The sequence below is a fragment of the Notamacropus eugenii genome, chromosome 6 (assembly GCF_028372415.1).
Source record: "Notamacropus eugenii isolate mMacEug1 chromosome 6, mMacEug1.pri_v2, whole genome shotgun sequence".
Lineage (NCBI taxonomy): Eukaryota > Metazoa > Chordata > Mammalia > Diprotodontia > Macropodidae > Notamacropus > Notamacropus eugenii.
Genome location: NC_092877.1, coordinates 370452365 through 370468968, shown reverse-complemented (window position 1 = coordinate 370468968; position 16604 = coordinate 370452365).

The window sequence follows — 16604 nt, the reverse complement described above, 5'->3', positions numbered from 1 at the left end:
TCTTTAGGCTAAATACCCAAGTTCCTTTAACTTACTAAAACTTGCCATGACTTTTGTAAGCTTAGATATGCTTTACAGGTCATTACCCCTAAGAGCTTTTTCTTCCATACTCTGACATGTATCAAACCTTCATATTTAATGTTCTTTCTCCCACTCTCTAGACATGGTGGAGGAGGGGAATCAACTTTGCAACTCTCCTTTGGACCTGAAGGAATGAATTATTTCATTTCTATTGTTGAATTCTTACTCTATACCAGGCATTAGGCTAAGACCTTAGGATAAAAATACAAACAGGGAATAATAGTTCCTACGCTCAAGGAACTTATGTTCTAAACTGGAAAGACATCCCAAAGAGTGGAATAGTAACTAGGGAAGTCAGAGGAAATTATCACTGCAATCATAAAGCGAATAACTGGGATTTCCTTTCCAGGAATGGTAGTATTGTTTTATTTTAATTCTCAGAGAAAGAGTTGGAAAATTGTGAGGGGAAAGAACGGGGTGGAAAGAAGGGAGGATGGCATGGAATAGTGGACCCAAGACCAGCTTGAAAGAAGGCTTATGTTCATCTACTAGAATCCAGTGTCACAAGGAGGTGGAGGTGGAAGTGAGAGCTACTGAAAGAAGGAGATGGAGACTTCTAGGAAATAACTGACATATTTTGATTGCCAAGGGAGTACAAAATCATGTATGCTTCATACATTTCACCATGAACTACTTGTCATTTGCCTTGTTCTTTGTACTGCTTTCCCCCACCATGTGCATGAAAGATTAGAGTTTCTTTTGACTGCAGATGGCAAAACTAGAATGAGGAATGGTTACATGTTACTAAGAAGCAGATCTAAGGCTGATTTAATGAAACTTTTCCTAAAAAGAAAGTTATACCAAATGAGAACTGTCTTCTTCTTCTTCAAGAGTGGATTTCATTCAACAAGCATTAAGTAAGCATCCATGTGTGACAGGAACTTCTCTGGGTGCTTCTGATCTTCAAGTTCGGTCTAGATGATCTGTACATGTTGTAGAGAGGACTCTTGAGTTAAAAAAATTGGTGTAAATAACCTATTGTTTCTCTTCTAATTCTCAATAGGAAATTTAGGTTACTGTCTCCATGAGTACGTTTATCATAATTTAAAATTAGTATAATTTATGTGACAAACAAATATATCATAGCTACTTTTACCAGTGGGAAATAAGCATTGAAAATGGCCCTATCAAAAATGCATTAATATTTCTCTTTTTCAACCTACTTTACATATCAGAAAGAATTAATTTTCAAAGTCATAACTGTTCTTTCCCTTACAATAGTCTATATCCCTTTTATTGCTTTTCCCTCTGAATTTCTTTCAAATTTAAACATATCTTGTGCTTATGATACCAGATGTTCATTTTTCCTCCTGGATTTTATTTCCTGTCAAAACACATTATTGCAAATGACCCAGAACATCTTTCATCAGACTTGGGTAAAATTTTTGTGTAGTTCCTTAGGAACCAACCTCTTCCATTGACCTTATCATACACCACTCCAATTAGATTTAGAACTTCTAGTTACTAGACATTACTACAGCCTTTACTAGGAATTCTTGCCTTGCTATCCTCCGATGAACAATGGGAGATATGGAAGCTGGGCTGTCTTGTAGAATAGGCATTAGAATTGTTCTGCTTGACTCCAGAGGGCAGAAGCAAGAACAAAGGATGAGAATTATAAAAAGGCACATGTAGGTTGAATGTCAGGACCAAATTCCTTTCTATTAAAGTCAAATTAAGTCAAGTAGGATTTATTAGGTATCTTCTATGTGACAGACACTCTTCTATATATTGAACATACAAAAAGGGCAAAAAATAATGTCAATTCTCAAGAAGCTCACAGTCTAAGAGCGAAGACAAAAAAACAACTCTGCATTAAAAAAAGATGCAGAAAAGATAAAGTGATGGTAACTCAATGGGAAAGGACTAAAATTGAAGAGGACTGGGAAAAGTATCTTGCAGAAGATGAGACTGGCTGAAATTTGAGGAAATCCAGGAAATCTAGGAGGTGGAGACAGATGCAGAGGGAAAACATTCCAGGCATTCTAGGAAGGCAGCCAGGGAATACAGTCCGGGTTTGGAGATGGGGAGTCATGTGAGGAACAGCAAGGAAACCCTAGTGATTGCCTCACTGAGGATATGGAGAGGAGGAAGGTAGAACAAGAGTTGAAAGATCTTCCCTTTAAAACATTCAAAGGAATTTGAAGTAACATAATTTACATGTTTTCCCCAATTCTGCTTCTGAAATGTTTGCTTGCAAACGTAATTATTCATGTTCTTTTACCTGTGCAAGAATCTCCCATGATATTTTCAGTATGGTATGCTATTTAGGAATTATAAATGAACTAAAGCTCATTTTTACTTATCAGGATGATAAAAAATGCTATGATATCTCTGCAGGCCTTTAAAAAATAGTTGAAAATCTTCAGTAGTTATTTTTGTCTCACCATTGAAATTAGCTCCTGTCTGCTGATATTCTAAGATAAGTGTGGAATTATATTTCATTTAATAAAGTCTTTTGGACCAGGAAGTTCATACTATCACAGTTGTTGAAGTTTTCTTTAAAAATTGGTATCACTAAGAATGTGATCCTTCAGTGCCTAAATTTCTTAAAGACAAAGACTACGATTTTGATCTTAATTGGCTCACAATTTTCTGGTAGGACCCTACACTGTCTATCATAGCTTAGGGCACAAACTAGGTTTGCTCAATATTTTTTTCATGTTTATTTATTTTCAATTTTCAACATTCATTTCCACAAAATTATGAGTTCCAAATTTTCTCCCCATATCTTCCCTCCCCCCACCCCAAACACCGTGCATTCTGATTGCCCCTTCCCCCAATCTGCCCTCCCTTCTTTCTCACCCCTCCCTTCCCTTATGCCCATCTTCTCTCTTTTCTTGGAGGGCAAGATAGATTTCTATGGCCCATTGCCTGTATTTCTTATTTCCAGGTTGTACATAAAAACAATTCTCAACATTCATTCCTAAAACTTTGAGTTCCAACTTCTTTCCCTTCCTCCCTCCACACTCATCCCCACTGAAAAGGCAAGCAATTCAATATAGGTTACATATGTCTAGTTTTGCAAAACACTTCCATAATTGTCATGTTGTATAAGACTAACTATATTTCCTTCCATCCTATCCTGCCCCCCATTTATTCTATTCTCCCTTTTAACCTTGTCCTTCCCCAAAAGTATTTACTTCTAATTACTATCTCCTCCCATGTGCCCTCCATATCATCCCCTCCATCCCACTTATTCCCTTCTCCTCTACTTTCCTGTAGTATAAGATAGATTTTCATACCAAATTGAGTGTGCATGTTATTCCTTCCTTAAGTCAAATGTGATGAGAGTAAGCTTCACTTTTTCCCTCTCACCTTTCCCCTTTTCCCATCCATTGAAAAATCTTTTTCTAGCCTCTTTCATGAGAGATAACCTGTCTCATTTCATTTCTCCCTTTCTCCTCCCAAAATATTCCTCTCTTACCCCCTGATTTTATTTTTTAGATATCATCCCTTCCTATTCAACTCACCCTGTGCACTCTCTCTCTTTATATATGTATATATGTGTGTGCATGCATGTGTATGTGTGTGTGTGTGAGTGTATAATTCCTCCAACTACCCAAATGATGAGAAAAGTTTCAAGAGTTACAAATATTATCTTTCTATGTAGGAATGTAAACAGTTCAACTTTAGTAAGTCAACTATGATTTCTCTTTCCTATTTACCTTTTCATGCTTCTCTTGATTCTTGTATTTGAATGTCAAATTTTCTATTTAGCTCTGGTCTTTTCATCAAGAATGCTTTAAAATCCTCTATTTCATTGAATGATCATTTTTTCCCCTGAAGTATTATACTCAGTTTTGCTGGGTAGGTGATTCTTGGCTTTATTCTAGTTTCTTTGACTTTTGGAATATCATATTCCAAACCCTTTCATCTCTTAATGTAGAAGCTGCTAGATCTTGTGTTATCCTGATTGTATTTCCACAATACTCGAATTATTTCCTTCTAGCTACTTGCAATATTTTTTCCCTAACCTGAGAATTCTGGGATTTCTCTACAATATTCCTAAGAGTTTCTATTTTCAGATCTCTTTCAGGAGGTGATTGGTCGATTCTTTCAATATTTATTTTACCCTCTGGTTCCAGAATATCAGAGCTATTTTCCTTGACAATTTCATGAAAGGTGATGTCTAGGCTTTTGTTGATCATGGCTTTCAGGTAGTGCCATAATTTTTAAATTGTCTCTCCTTGATCTATTTTCCAGGTCAGTTGTTTTTCCAATGAGATATTTCACATTATCTTCTATTATTTTCATTCTTTTCATTTTGTTTTGTGATTTCTTGGTTTCTCATAAAGTCATTAGCTTCCATCTGCTTCATTCTAATTTTTAAAGAAGTATATTCTTGGGCAGAGCCAAGATGGCAGAGTGAGAACAATGACTCACCTAAGCTCTTAAACAAACTCCTTCAGATACCTCTAAGAAGAGAATGTGATCAAACTTTGGAGGTGCAGAATCCAATAGGAGACAGACTGTGGCAGATTCACAGACCAGGATAGACTGGAAGGTCAACAGGAAGGATCTGCTCTATGGGGGGTGAGCTCATAGGGCACAGTGCAGAATGTGCAGAGCAGCGGAGTGGGAAGGCCCCAGGGAGGCCTGAGACAGCAGCAGGCAGACAACAGAGTGGCAGCCCAGGGTGGAGACCAGTGGAGCTGAGTGATTGACAGCCACTGAGTCTTGGATATCAGATGCAGCAGCTCCTGAGATTTTCAGCCTGCAAATTAAACGTAAGTCACTAACTTGAACTTCTAGGAGCCAGGATGGTGGAGTGATCAGTAAATGCTCTCTCTTCCCCCCTTGTTGACCTCAAAAGAAGGATAAAATATTTCCCCAGAAAAATCCTGGATCAATGGGAACAGTTGAGGGGGCAAACAGTCTCATAACACCTGAGGCTAGGAAAATAGCTAAGGGAGATTTCTTCTAATGTGGCAGAGGTGAACCGGAAGGAGAGGGGCCTCAGGGAAGTGGAAACTTGAACTAGGACCCAGGCATGCCTCAGTGCTAGGAGAGGAAGCCCAGGAGGGGTGGAAACTCACACTAGGATCCAAGTGTGCCTCAGTGCTCCAGGGGAAATGGGAAGACAATAGGGCAGCTAGGATCACCAACCTCTAAGCTTGCCTTTGCCTCAGCTCAGCTGAGGAGATCTCTCATGACCAGTCCACCCCTCCCCCACATATACCAAGCTAGCTTCAGAGCTGATGGGGAAACACAAGACAAAAAGATAAAAAGATACTTCCCTTGGCTTTTTCATGCCAGTCAGCTCAACACCAAGTTCTGCAGCTTCTAACTGAAAGAATCAGAAGCCACAACACACAATCACCATCATGAGCAAGAAAAAGCAAAATAAGGGCGAAAAACCATAGAATCTTTCTGTGGGGACAAAGACCAAAACACAAATACCAAAGAGGTCAGTATTGAGACTGTACTCCCATCCGAAATTTCAGAAGGGATTATGAACTGCTCACATGAACAAAAAAACTCTCCTGGAACAAATGAAGAAGGAAATAGAAGAGAAACTGACCAATGATTTTAAAAGTATGAAAAAAGAATTCCATGAAGAGAACATCTCTTTATAAAGGAAAATTGAACAAATGGGAAAAAAAAAAAGCACAAAACCTAACTGGGAAAATTAGGCAAATGGAAAAGGAAATTCAAAAACTAACTAAGGAAAATAATTCCTTAAAAGGAATAATTAGACATACAGAAAAGGAGATGAAAAAGTTAGCTGAAGAAAACAATTTGATGAAAATTAGAATTGAGCAAGTAGAAACTAATGACTCTATGAGACAGCAAGAATCAGTCAAACAAAATCTAAAGAATGAAAACATAGAAGAAAATGTAAAATATCTAATTGGAAAAACAACTGACATGGAAAGTAGATCCAGGAGAGAGAATTTAAGAATTATTGGCCTGACAGAAAGCCACGATGAAAAAAAGAGTCTGGGCAATATCTTCCAGGAAATCATCAAGGAAAACTGCCCAGAAGTGCTAGATCCAGAGGGCAAAATAGTCATTGAAAGAATCCACCATTCACCTCCTAAAAGGGATCCCAAACTAAAACCCCAAGAAATATTGTTGCAAATTCCAGAACTATCAAATGAAGGAGAAAATATTATAGGCAGCCAGAAAGAAACCATTCAAATATCAAGGAGCTACACTCAGGATCACACAGGACCTTGCAGCTTCTACATGAAAAGACTGAAGGAATTGGAATACGATATTCTGTAGGACAAAGGATCTGGGACTACAATCAAGGATCAATTACCCAGCAAAGTTCAGCATAAGGTTTCAGGCAAGGAGATGGTCATTCAATGAAGTAAGAGATTTCCAGACCTTCCTGACTTAAAGTCCAGAACTTAATAGAAAATTCTGTCTTCAAATGCAGGTCTCAAGAGAGGCATAAAAAGGCAAACAGGGGGAAAAAAAAACTTGTAAATCAATTTGGGCAAATTGTTTACCTCCCTATAAGGGAAGATGATACCTGTTAATCTTGAGAATTGTACATTTATTATGAAATATAAAAGGGATATGCATAGAGGGAATGGGTATAAAGTAAATGATGTGATGATAAAAATATGATTTAAGCATGCGAAGGGATTATAATAGGAGGTGTGAAAAGAAGGAAGCAGAAAAAGGCAAATTACATCACAGGAAGTACAAAATTATAGTAGAGGGAAAGAGCAGAGGGAGATGAGCATTGTTTGAGAGATGTACTCTCATCTGATTTGGTTCAAGAACGGAATAATAAACTTAGTTAAGTATATAATTCTAACTAGCTCTATAGGCAGTAAGAGGGGAAGGGAGAAGAAAGGGGAGGGGAAGCTAAAAGCAAGGAAAGAAGTAGTAAGGGTAAAGGGGAGTAAAAGGGAGGGGGGTTAAAAGAAGAATGGTAAGGCTGCAGGAGATGGTGGTGAAAAGTGAAAACTATTGAGGAGGGGAAGGGAGACAGGAGAACGAAAAGCACAAACAGTGGGAAAGAGGATGGAGGGAAATACAGAGATTGTAATCATAGCTGTGAATGGAATGAACTCTCCCATAAAATAGAGATGGATAGCAGAATGGATTAAAAGTCATAATCCAACAATATGTTGTTTAGAAGAAACACATTTGAAATGGGGGGTGGGGATACACACAGGGTAAAGGCAAAAAGTTAGAGCAGAATATGTTGTGGTTCAGCTGATATAAGAAAACAGGAATAGCAATCCTAATCTCAGACAAAGGAAAAGCAGAAATAGATCTAATCAAAAGGGTGAAGGAGGAATCTATATCCTGCTAAAAGGCACCATAGACAGTGAAGCAATATTATTACTAAACATGTATGCTCCAAGTGGTATAGCATGCACATTCTTAGAGGAGAGGTTGGGGAAGTTGAAGGAAGAAAGAGAAAGCAAAACTATACTAATGGGGGACCTCAACCTCCCCCTCTCTGAACTTTATAAATTTAAACTCAAAACAAACAAGAAAAAGGTTAAGGAGGTAAAGAAAACTCTGGATAAGGTAGATATGATAGATTTCTGGAGAAAACTGAAAGGGGATAGAAAGGAATATACCTTTTTCTCAGCAGTACATGGCACATATACAAAAACTGACCACATACTAGGACATAAAAACCTTAATGCACTTTACAACGGGCATTGCTGTCCTGATGTTAACCCACAGATTTCATTCTCACAATGTTCCTCTTTTGCTTTTACCTACATTTTTGACAGACAACAGAGTAAACAGAAATCCTGGATCCATGATTAAAATACTCTACCTTTAAAATGCTATCTATACACAGTCTCTGTGTCTCATACAAGAAATATTTTTTAAATAATTCTTCTAGAGCTTATTTTTTTTATATGGAGCTTCTCAAAATCATTGTAACCACTCAAAGCTTTGCCAGTGAGTAAAAGGGAATGGATCAGATGATCTCTGAAGATCCTTGCCAACCTAGTAATTTTATGACACATTCATTCTTTGTTATACTGAGAGGGCACATGGAACTAGGGGAAGGTGCTGAACTTGAAGTCAGAAGACAATTGGGCTTGAATCTTGATTGACAATGGTTATATGATTTTGAGCAAAGGTAATGACTTCACTGAACAGTAGTTTGTTATCTGAAAAATGGGGACAAAAACATTGTAATGCCTATCATACAAGATTATTTGAAGAAAGTATGATATAAATGTCATGGTTATATTATTCAGAAAAGAAAATCCTCCAATTTTTAAAGGAAACCTTATGATTTATTATAGATGTATTTACATTTTAGAGATCCTTTCTACTATTTTTAAAGTTACAAAATAACTTAGAATTTCAATCTGGAGATGAACTTATATTACAAATAATAAAATGGAAAACCAGAAAGGGAAAGGGGCTTGCACAAAATCATAGAACTCAGAAAGTTCTGGAAACAGAATTCAAATTTAGGTGCTCAAATCACATAATGTAAGGGCTGGAAAAGAACAAATGTAGTCTAATCCCTAAACAGGGATCTCCTAGAACTCTAACCATCCACAGGGGCCATCCAGCCAGTACTTGAAGATTTCCATGGATGGGAAGCCACTACCTGACCTAAGGCAACTCATTCTACTTTTGCTTTGTTCAGATTATACTGACATTACTTTCATTCAAAATATCCCTCTCTGTAACTTCGTTGTACCCATACCTATTATTTGAGGCCAAGTGAAATATATCCAATCTTCCTTCTGGATGGCATTTCATCAAATATTTAAACATAGCTGAAATGTCTCCCCTAAGTTTTGTCCTCTCTAAGCTAAACATAGCCAATCTCACCTGATAATCATCTGAGTTGAATTCAAAACCCTTTGTCTTTCTTGTTGCCTTTATATTCACACTCTCTGACTCATCAATACACTTTTCAAAATGTGGTGCCCCAAAATGAATACAACCCTATAAATGTATTCTACCCAGGGCAAGGTAAAGTAAAACTGTCAGCTCCTTAGGCCTGGACATTCTGCCTTTCTCAATATTATCTGAGACTGCAGTCTTGGAAGTCACAACACCGTACAGACATTTTTTTTTTCATTTTACCAACAATTTCAATGGTTTATTTTTGAGGTAACTACAGTTAGGTGGAATTGTGAATAGAGCAATAACTTGGATTCAAGAAGACTTGACTTAGAATACTGTCTCCAGCATTTGTGAGTTGGATGACCTTGGGCAAGTCCCACAATCTATCTCAAACTTAGTCTCTTTATCTGGGAAAAGTGAATGATATTGATAACACTGACCTTGTAGTGCTGTGAGGATCAAGTGAGATAATATATGTAAAGTACTTCACAAACATTAAAACTCTTTATGTGTTCATTATTAATACATTTTTAAAATAAATCATTTATTTTGAACTTGAGAAACTATACTCAAGTTTAAATTTTAATATTTACCTCTATGAAATTTTATGTAATTATATTAGATCCAATTCAAATATTGATTCCAGGTCCATCATTGCTTTCTACTAAATCACACTGAATACTTTCTCTGGATTGGGCAGATTTTCTATGGAGAATTTATGGAAGGACATGGAAAAACATCACTCAGGTTGGGAACCCTTCCCCCATGCTCATCGATCAGTTCATGGTTACAAAAACGCATCATGAAGAAACTTCTTTAAGGAGAGTTTGATGTTCTTGGAGCACTGTTAGGAGGGGTTCAAAATCCAAATCCTTAGCAAAGTGAGAAAAATAATTATGGAAGAGTTATTCCTGGAACAAGGAAGAAGCATTGGAAGCCAAGTACATCTCTAGATGATTATCCTGATTAAGGAGAGTTAGCTGGAAGCAGATGCTGTCTCCCAGAAGCAGAGAGCTCCTGAAAGAGATTGTTGCCTGCTAAATTGTAAATATGATCAAGAGAAAGAGAAGATGAAAAATAAGCTTAAAAGAGGGGAAAGGTTTTTGAAAACAAAAGAAGGCATGCAATATGCACAGGAAAATTTCATGGAATTATGGCACTAAACATTTTGGTAAAAAGTTTGCATTTATAGCTAAACATAATCAATCCCTATAGAGAAATTGCAGTTTGCATTTGAAATCCATTCCACATGGGAATATGCCTCATAAGATAATTTTGGTTCCATTTGATAAGATTTTATTGAGTTTTTCTGTTTCTTACATCACCATAGTTATCCCGTGTTTTCCTCCTTCCTCTTCTGCCAGAGAGCCACACCATTTGATAAATGACAACTTTTTAGAAGAAAAAGTCAGCACAACTAATTGATACATTGAAAAACTCTAAAAAACATGTGCAATGTGTAACACCTGTGATTCTCTCATCTACATGAAAAGGGAGGTTGGGCATATTCTCTCATGTCTCTTCATTCAAGTCCTGTTTGATGTCTATAATTTCTTACATTTACTTTTGATTTCGGGGATGCCATTCTTCCTATTTCCATTGCTGTATTCATTGTGTAAATTATTTTCTTGTTTCTGTCTATTTTTTCTGCATCTATTTATATAGATCTTCCCATGCTTCTCCTTATTTACCATGCACATTTCTTACAGTATAATAATATTTGATTGCATTCAGATGCCTCTATTTGTTTACCTAATCTCCAACTAAAGGTATCTATACTGTGTCCAGTTCTTAGCTATCACAAAACATGCTGTTATAAATAATATCTTAGCATATATGGGGACTTTCTTCTTAGAGATACATTCTTGAGCATCCTCATAAGATTTTAAACAAGATTTTCTCTGCGTTGTTGACTCTCACAGTGCACAGAGACAGAGACAAACAACAAGAACATTCTCCATTTTTTCAGAGGTGTTTTAGGTACTGAGTAATCCTTAAGATTATTCAGCTTGGGTTATAATTGCCTAGGGCCAGGGCTTCCACAAAGACACATATAGGAGGTGATTCAGGACACTTCCCTGACCCTACATTTTGGACATTCATAATTAAGTAGAAAATCTCATGAGTTTGTATAGCCATCAAGAGCATAAAGGAAAAATGTGCTCTCAGGTGGAACTGGTGAGACTCAACAGCTACATTAACAATGGATTAGTATGGCTGCACTTCTCCAACACCCCTCTAATGTTGACTATTGTCATGTCTTCTTAGCATAACAATTTTCTGGTTATGAGGTAAAACTTTAGCAGCACCTGCCTTTACCTTATTACGAATGATTAGGAACATTTTTTTCCTGTTGTTGTTAATAGTTTGCAATTCTTATCTTGATAACTTTTTCTTCACATCGTTTGATGACAACTAATGAGTAGCGGGTTTTGGTCTTTTGTGTGTGTGTGTGTGTGTGTGTGTGTGTGTGTGTGTGTGTGTGTGTGTGTGTGTATGCTTCAGTCCCTATAAGTCTTGGAAACCAGGGTCTTGCCAGAGATAACTGATATAAAAAATACATCCCCCAGTCAACCCTGTCTCTTCTTGACCAGTTGCATTCATTTAGTTTGTGCAAATGATTTTCAGTTTCATATAAGATAACAAAAAACACTTTCATTTCTCTTCGTTGTTTGGTTAACAATTTGTCCTTTAACCCTAAATATAAAAGGAAATAGATCTAGTACTCTAATTTTTTTGACTTATAACCTTTATTAATCAGTTCATATATCCATTTTTACGTTAGTCTAATAACACCAATAACTAACATTTATTAAGTGCTTATTGTGGGCAACACACTTTGCTAAGAGTTTTATAAAAATTGTTTCAATTGATCCTCACAGCAGCAATAAGAGATAGGTGCTGTTATTATCCCACAATTTCCAAAAAAGAAAATTGCAGCCAGTGGAGGTTGAGTGACTTGCCTAGGGTAATATAATGACAAGTTTCTGAGGTTAGACTTTAATTCATATCTTCCTGATTAGGCCTGGAGCCTTATCCACTGTGCCACCTAGCTGCCAATATCATGGCATATGTTGTAAACTTTTGTTCTAAAACTAATTTCTATCAGATTGCCTTCTGTACTTCCAAACGTATTTTGTCATCTAGGGAGTCCTTCGCCCAAGATATCCAGTTTATGAAGCACCAAGTTATTGAGTTCAATTTTTTTCTGATTCTTCCTTTTCTTAGCAGCTACTTATTGATTGTATATTGCAGCCTGCTTTCATACTCACTACATATCTCTTTATTGCCTTCTAAATGGTGCTCATTTTTTAATTCTCTAAAGATTGAGCCATGACTCACAGTCATACAAGCATAGAAGATTGATGTGAAAAAGAGAAACTTTTGTTTCTGGGACAACTTGGTCATCATCAAAAGGCCAGGTGATTTCCCAAGGGGAAGTCAATTTGCTCTCCACTTCCCTTTTATTTCTTGTCTACTGTCTATGTCCAACTTGTATATTCATACTGTCTACCCAAGGTATACTTACTTCTCTATATATCTTTGTACACACACACACACACACACACACACACATCACAATAACATAGTTTCTTAACACTTTCTGGATTATGGACCCCTCTACCAGTCTAATTAAGCCAATTGGCACCACATTTTTTAAAAGAATAAAATAAAATCCATATTATTGCAAAAGAAACCAATTATAATGAACCATGTCATCAAAGTATTTTTTAATCAGGTTCCCAGACCTAGGTGAGAACTTTTGCTGCATGGATTGCCATGATCTAGAAGATGAGCATACTACATTGAGGTGTTTTTATTAAGTCAGATACTATTGCTTAACTATGGACCTCATTCCTGCCCATCAGTGTTTGGGAGCTAGATATAATGATGAAAACATATTTTAGAAAACCTCAACAACCATGAAGATTTTCTCTAATTTAAACTTTGCCCAGTATAGGTGAGCATAAATCTTCATCTTTGTACCTTATCTGATATTAATAATGAGATGGTCACTGAACAAGGGTATATATCTGTTGCTATAGGTTTCTTTTTAAAATAGTTATTTTAAATTTTTATCTTGAATTTATGGAATAAAACAAGTATTTCCATAAAATAGCACAATTAAAAGATGATTGCACCTGAGACTAAAAATCTGCTTTGCACAACTTGCTGTTTCTTTCAAATATACAACAAAATCATCATGAACATTTCTTTTTTTTCTTCCCCCCACCTTAGAGATGGCTACCATTAGACACAAATAGGCATAATCACACACATATGTGTGTATAAAATTATTCAATATATACTTCCACTTAGGAGTTATTTCTCTGGATTCAGATAGTCTTTCTTCATATGTCTTTTATAGTTAATTTGAATATTTATAATTTTCCTTTTTCCCCCAAATTTATTAATATATTTGTTTTCAACTTTCAACAATTACTTCCATAAATTGCAAAATTTTCTCTCCCTCCCCAATATAGCATGCAATCTTATATGGGTCCTGCAATACACTCTTATTGAACACATTTTCACATTAGTCATGTTGTATAGAATAATTAAAACAAACGGGAGAACCCATTTGCAAAAACAAACATAACAAAAGAGAAAATAGTCAGCTTCATTCTGTATTCTGACTCTAAAGTTCTTTTTCTGGATGTGGATGGCATTTTGCAACATGAGTCCTTTGGAAGTGTTTTAGGTCCTTGCATTGCTGCGAAGGGCAAAGTCTCTATCAAAAACAGTTCTCGTACATTTTCACTGTTACTGTGTCTAATGTTCTCCTTGTTCTGCTCACTTTACTCAGCATTGGTTCATGTAAGTCTTTCAAAGTTTTTCTGAAGTCTGCCTGTACATCGTTTCTTATAGCACAACAGTATTCCATTACATTCACACACTACAACTTGTTCAGTCATTCCCCAAACTGATGGGCTTCCCCTCAATTTCCAGTTCTTGACCACCACTAAAAGAGCTGCTATAAACTTTTTTGTACATGTGGATCCTTTTGCCATTGTTATGATCTCTTTGAGATACAGCCCTAGAAGCAGTATTGCTGGATCAAAGGGTATACACATTTTTGTAGCCCTTTGGGCACAGTTCCAAAGTGCTCTCCAGAATGGTTGAATTAGCTCACAGCTCCACCAACAATGAATTAATGTTCCAGCTCTCCCACATCTTCTCCAACATTTATCATCTTTCTATTTTGTCATGTTAGTCAATCTGATAGGTGTGGTGTGGTACTTCAGGGTTGTTTCTATTTGCATCTCTCTAATCAATAGTGATTTAGAGCATTTTTTATGACTATAGGTAGCTTTAATTTCTTCCTCTGAAAACTGTCTGTTCACATCCTTTGACCATTTATCAATTGGGGAATGACTTGTATCCTTGTAAATTTGACTCAGTTATCATAGACACTAGTTGTACAAATTCTTCCCCAGTTTTCTGCCTCCCTCCTAATGATGGTTGCATTGATTTTGTTGTTGCAAAAAGCTTTTCAATTCAATCTAATCAAAATTATCCATTTTGCATTTCGTAATGTCTTCTATCTCTTGTTTGGTCATAAATTCCATTCTCCATAAATCTGACAAATAAACTATTCGTTGTTCCCCTAATTTGTTTACAGTATCAGCCTTTATACCTAGATTCTGTATAGGACTTTATTCTGGTATACAGTGTCAGGCATTGGTCTATGCCCAGTTTTCATTGCACTACTTTCCAGTTTTCCCAGCAGGTTTTATTAAACAGTGAGTTCTTATCCCAGAAGCTGGAGTCCTTGGGTATATCAAACAGTAGACTGCTATAGTCATTGACTGTCGGGTCTTTTGAATCTACTCTATTCCACTGATCTACCACCTCTATTTCTTGGCCAGTACCATGTGGTTTTGATGATTTCTGCTTTATGATGCAATTTAAGGTCTAGTAGGGCTAGGCCACCTTCCCTAGCATTACTTTTCATTCATTCCCTTGATATTCTGGATCTTTTATTCTTCCAGATGAATTTTGATATTATTTTTTCTAGTTCTATAAAATAATTTTTTTCGGTAGTTTGATTGGTATGGCACTGAATAAGTAAATTAATTTAGGTAGAATTGTCATTTTTATTATGTTGGCTTGGCCTACCCATGAGCAACTGATGTTTTTCCAATTACTTAGATCTGACTTTATTTCTGCGAGAAGTGTTTTGTAATTGTGTTCATATAATCCCTGGATTTGTTTTGTCAGGTAGACTCCCAAATATTCATAGTGTCTACAGCAACTTTGAATGGGATTTCTCTTTCTATCTCTTGCTGTTGGGGTATTTGTAATTTTTCAAGGAATCATACACAATGCTGTTATATGGATGATGAACACCTTGTCGGGAGTCCTCAAAGAAGCTTTCTGCTCTCCCAAATATTCTTTTAAATAATTGGCAAACAATAAGTAGAATGATTAAACCTTCTACATCTTCTGTAACTGTAAAAATGAAGTCTTCTTTGGAATATTGTTTTTAAAATCCTCTTCCCCCCTAATACTCTCATAAAGATCTTCTTGATATAAGTTTAAATTATTATCAGAATTTTTGTGGGTTTTATAGCAGGGGATTAAGCATATAGGGTGGTAGTTTCTAGTGTTCCCTTAGTTGCCTTTTTCATATTAGTAAGGTCTGAGATATTTTTTCCGTGACTTTCTATCTTCTTATTTTCCATGTATTTTGTGAATTGGTCCTTCAATGTCCTCAAAGCTGTGTCACCTCCCGAATAGATCTCCTCCAGGTACATTTGGTTTAATCTAACCACTTCTCTCTTCTCTTATCTTCTTTATTGAATGTCTACCTCTCCTAACTGGGGTTGTAATGTTAGAGTCCAAGAGTGAAGTCTTTGCTATTCTTGACAAGGGAAAAGGGGTTGTTATAATAACCTTTGTTAGTTCTTACTATTTTCTAATATTTGTTTTCCTCCTAATTTTATCCCTTTGATATATTTAAAATTATTTTGCTTGGTGGGATCTCCATCAAGTCTGCAGATATGGAAGCCAAGGACAAATACCTGTTTAGAATATAAGCTTGTGTTTGAGATGCACATGGGAAGATTATGTGCAGCATTGATCTATAAAACAGAGGGCAGAGGGTAAAACTGGTTTGACCCTTGTTTGCTATGTCCCTGTTTTTCTTGTTGAATACATCAAGTCTTTGCTGACCAAGGAATTTCATAGGTTCTTTTAGCCTTATTGTTTTGCTAATTAAATTATGTCTATTAAACTTTTGCATAAAGTTATTGTAGTTTGTCTCTTTTTTCTATTCTACTCACATCCAGTTTTCATAATCAATAACTCATTTTAATAGGAAAGGACAAATGTGTTTTAATTATACATAACATCTTTTTAATTTGTACCTTTCTTTTCTAAATTTGTGCTAAGCTTGATCTTTGTTCTAAAAAGTCAATAGTGTGACAGAGACAAATGGTTCAACAATAACTCCCATATCACCATCTTGTATCTGCTTAAATATCATCCCATTCCATTTTTGTATAACTATAATTGGTGGGAGAATTTCTTTTCTCTTATATCACCTTCCTACTCATCCTACCAATCCTCTAAGTTTTATCTACTGAGACCAAGCAGAATTAAATTTGATATCCTTTCTATATGAGAGCCCTTGAAACTCTAGGATACTTCTAAGTAAGAAAAGTCATGTGGTAATAGATCCCAACTTCATCCTCCCCAAAACACTACTCCCTCTACTTCAA